This window comes from Prunus persica, chromosome G7 (assembly GCF_000346465.2).
Source record: "Prunus persica cultivar Lovell chromosome G7, Prunus_persica_NCBIv2, whole genome shotgun sequence".
Lineage (NCBI taxonomy): Eukaryota > Viridiplantae > Streptophyta > Magnoliopsida > Rosales > Rosaceae > Prunus > Prunus persica.
In genome coordinates this window covers 6,824,982-6,829,584 of record NC_034015.1, presented here as the reverse complement: position 1 = coordinate 6,829,584, position 4,603 = coordinate 6,824,982, and the positions used below count along the sequence as shown (strand labels likewise).

At 41.0% G+C, this 4,603-nt stretch overlaps 1 long non-coding RNA gene across 2 annotated transcripts; it reads left to right on the top strand.

Annotated features, from left to right (window-relative positions):
* Nucleotides 754-1,701, top strand: LOC109950473. 2 transcript variants are annotated; one of them, XR_002272731.1, is made up of 3 exons: nt 754-940; nt 1,023-1,165; nt 1,593-1,701. It is a non-coding gene; the product is annotated as an uncharacterized LOC109950473 (long non-coding RNA). The 2 variants fall into 2 exon arrangements; XR_002272732.1 differs by lacking the exon at nt 1,593-1,701 and adding an exon at nt 1,361-1,418.

Genomic DNA, 4,603 nt, shown 5'->3' with positions numbered 1-4,603 from the left:
TGTGTGTGTCATTGTCATATTATACAAGGTGTTCCACTTGTCTATTATATTTCAATTTACCTTTGCAAGTGTTGTTTTTGTAGTGCAGAGCTGGAGCTCGAACCATTTGAAGTTGGGGCAGATTTTTTTTACAAACTGTTAGATGAAACTGCATGGATGAGCTCGAGGGTAACAATTTGAACCCGGCTTTATTTCGATCAATCTCTTATTTGATGACATTGACTATGTGTCATTTGTTGTGATATTGACGCGGTTGTTGTGTTCTGAAATAGCAGCACCTTGACATGGCCATGTTTCTAATACGCAAAAGACAACTCTCTCATCCGCAACTATTTGGAAGGGAGTGGACAACCGCCGAGTTTTGTCTGCAGGTATTTTTGTATCCATATTATGTGTCACTGCAGTTCTTGCATTGGTAGGAGTCATGTAGGTCTCTTCTTTTGGTGCTTTGGTTTGGGTTTATGTAACGTGTCTTTCACACTTGGTTGCATCAATTTTTACAGCCGTTTGCAATGCCAAGTGGGAGACGAGTCACGAGGAAACAATATGCTGCAAGGACCGTTGACCCTCCCCCTAACTACCTCAAAAATGTACACCACTTTGTCAATGGGTCATGGCAACATGGGTATGCGCAAGCATGGACGAAAGTGCGCAAGGTCTATCTCCCGTATAATGTTCGACGGTCCCATTGGGTGGCAGTAGAAGTCGACTTTGTGCAACATACTGTCACTGTCTATGACTCGTACTCTGATTTTACCTCCAACAGTATGCTTGTCCGATTCATGGAGCCTATTACCCATACGCTTGCAAAGGTGCTGCATGAAATGAGGTTTTATGAGAAATCGGAGGTTGAAGCGGTGAAGAGAAAGGGGACTGACATGTCAAACTTTAACCCATTCACAATTTGCAGAATTTCCGATGTTCCTCAACAAAGTGATGGGTAAGCTGTGTTCTTTTAAATCACTATACTCGGATGTTATCAATAGGTGCACTTCTAACTTGTCTACTGCTCGGGTGGACAGTACTTCATGTGGCATTATGACAGTCAAATATATCGAGTACCTTAGTGCCGGCATTCCTTTACATACCATTGACCCATCCAAGTTTGGCTACTACCGATTGAAGCTTGCAATCGAGGCTTTCAGGGGGGAGGCCTATGTATGAGGTAAAAGTCCTAATCTGACCTCATTGCTGCTTTATTGTTAACTACTGCCTTTGGAATTGCGTTGTTATTTACTTCATTGTAGTTACGTCGTACGTACTCACCTGTGATGTCAGTGTTCATTTAAAAATGTCTTACATTATGTTGGGAACTTGTCCAACTGTGATTACTAAAAATGGCTACTTTTGTTCATCAAAGTTTAGGGTATTGGGGATTTGAACACTATAGATGGTAATGTCAATGTTTCGCAACTGGCATCTGATTCACGTATGTCATATGTTCTAAACTCCGACTGTGTGTAATCCAAAACTTGTTTCATGTTCTTTATGAAAGGTTCAAACAATTACTTCTTCAAATTGAACATGTCTTATGACATCTCATTTTCCCTTTATATGAATGCTGAAGTGGCACATATGTCCTCCTTCTGCAGGTGGTCCTTCCAGCTTCATACCCATATTGACATCTCAGATTCTGTACATGTATGTGAAAGAAGTTGCAGGATGTTTTGTCGTATTGTGAATCTTGAAACTTAGTATCAGTTTTTGCGTAACATGGCACAATTTTTGACATTTTGCTCACCACGCGATACAGTGGGGTGATTTTGTAGTAGGTTGCAGGGTGTTCATTTATGTAACGGAATTCAACTCTACTTGTCTTCCACGGTAGAAGGGCTGTATTCACTTTCCTTTGTTAGAACTAATTGTTGACATTCTGTGCTTAACAAATTCCTGTAAATCCATAATTTGGCACAAGTTGCAGCGAAATGCAATTTTTTGGGGCCACCCACATTGTAGCTTTTTCCATTATTTTATCGCCACTATAGCGAAATATTCGACTCTCATTTGGCAATATATTAGGGTGTTCATTTTCGTGACAGTTGAAAGTATATATTGGGTGGCTATGTCATGGACCTGTAAACATGAGACGACAGTGCATTGTCGACTGTTTAGTTTAGTTTAGTTAGGTTGAATACTTTGTTTTGTATATGCATTTTTGAAATCCGATCCGGACGGAAATGTCGGGGTTCGTTAGCACAAACATTATCATTAACGCTCGGCTGGGCCAATTACAAGCTCAAATATTTTATTGTTTGACGTCATTGAGTTGTAGTTTTGGGAGGTCCCTCACCGTCAAATATTTAGTTATTTCTCATGTTTACGTGGAATAATTGGTCTGACGATTGAGGCTGCATAAGAGTTGATACCAAAATACCTGAGCCTGGGGTTATTGGCTATGCCTTTTGTGTTTGTCTTTTCAAACCAAGATGAAACCAATAGAAAACGACCATCTCTGCCATCACTGATTTATATTAAATAAAACCTGTTCCATTACATCCATAACCTAACCAACTTTAACCTGCCAACTGTAGATGACCAGGAGTCCTATTACATTTGGAAAACAACAAATAAATGACCATTCCAACCAAGAAAACAGAGACCCAAAACCATGGGTTTTTCATCTTTCCTTTTCCAGCGTTTTGTTCTTCTTCCAAGCGGTTTATTTTCCTTAGCAAGCCTGGAATGATGTGCTTCGATCTGTCACACATCTCTGGGTCAGCCCATTCCCAAAATGTACATCCATTCCTCTGCAGAAACGGAAGCAATGTTTTCAAACAAAGACAGCCACCATCAGATTTGGAATACAAACAATTCCCAAATGTCAGCTAAAACTTACACGTTTATTAAACTTACCCTTGCACATACTTGAAACCTCCTTCCAGGATGAGAAACCGTCCACGATGTATGCGTTTTGACAACGTTCCCACAGTAGCACAGCCGTGAACACACTGAACTCGCAGCTTCCATTTCCCAGCGAGATCTTGAAGTCGCGTCTTGACCGGGCAACCGAGACGTCACTGACTCACCCTCACCGGTACGGAGGCTCCTCCTACTCATCTTCTTGTTTTTGAGGGTATGAATTGTTGTTCACGTTGTGCGATATTTAGGGTGCTGAAGAGGGTCATCCCAAATTCAAAGGGTTACACTTGCATGTGCACAATGTTTCAGTAACATGGTGTGAGTGCACAAACATGATACCTGGAGTTAATGGGGTGTTTTTAAAAAGGAAAAAAAAAAATTTCCAATATTTACCATTGCCAACAGTAAGTATAGATTGGGCCCAATGTTATTCATACCCTTAGTTTATGACAGATACGGCATGGTATACACTTGCATATACAGTACATGCCATTCTTAGTTGTCTGTATATTGGTTGATGAATGACGTATTGGTAGGACAGTGGCACTATATTGGTATCGTATTGTAACTTTATTGTATCGCTATTGATTTGTATTGGTTTTATAATGCCCGATATTGGTGTTATATTGGCATTCCAATGTAACCTCAGCATTATTTGAAATTGGTACAGCTATTATAACATTTTTTATACTGTCTTGCGTATTGGTTTTGCAATGTCATTGAACAAGTCTACAAATCTGAACTATGTGGAAGGTAATTACGTTATATCGAATATGAAATGAATGCAGCCAAACTACATCAACTGCAGTTATCAAAGTTCCTGCATACAACACAAAAGAAAGGCACCTGAAACGTACATATAATACGAAGGCCACCTCAACCTGGCAGCATACAAAATAAAATAACAATCCAGGTGAAACTTACACAAGACAAAATTTACAAAGAGGTGACCTCAAACTTACAGAATACAATCTTAACAAAGACGGCACCTGCAGCTTACATTATACATATGTACCAACGAGGCCCCCTTTCCCGAACAGAAAACAAACGAAATAAAAAAAAAAGGGCACCTCATACGTATATATTACAAAAACAGGGCACGTCAAAAATTTCACTGTACTGGGTTTGTCCCCAATAGTAGCCATGGTAATATTACAAGGCAAACCCTCTGGCTGTGGCCGAATTTCGAGTTGCATACCCGTCAAATGCGGCGACCGCGACCCATTAAGTTCATGACCCCTCCCACAGTGATGTCCCACTTTCCTTCTGCATCCACAATTTGTGCAAACTTCCTAAATAGTTCGAAGCCAGATTCCAGTTGTTGTTGCTTCAGCTGAGCCATTTCGTCTGATTCTTTGAATGCAATAACTGCATTGGCAGGGGCGTTTTCAAGTCTAGCTCTGACAGCCTTCATATGTAGGAGATGCATCCGGGCTTGATAACGCGCCCGAATTGTGCGCTTTTTTATGACACCCCACCTAGCTTGGCCCTCTTTAATTTTGCTAACTATGTCTGCGTGGAGATTTTTCCAGAACATGGTATTGGCTCGACATTGCTGCAGTCCATGGACCCAGTCTTCAGTGTCTTCTGTTGCTGCTTTGCCAGGTGTTTCAGTGTTCCCTCCTTCAGTAATGGCAAGGGTTGGGTTTGGTGTGGGGTTGGGGGGTTGGGTATTTACTGTGGGTTGGTGTGGCCATTAGTTTGACCAAACTGCCATTCATTGTGATGTAGGTGAAATAGCTGC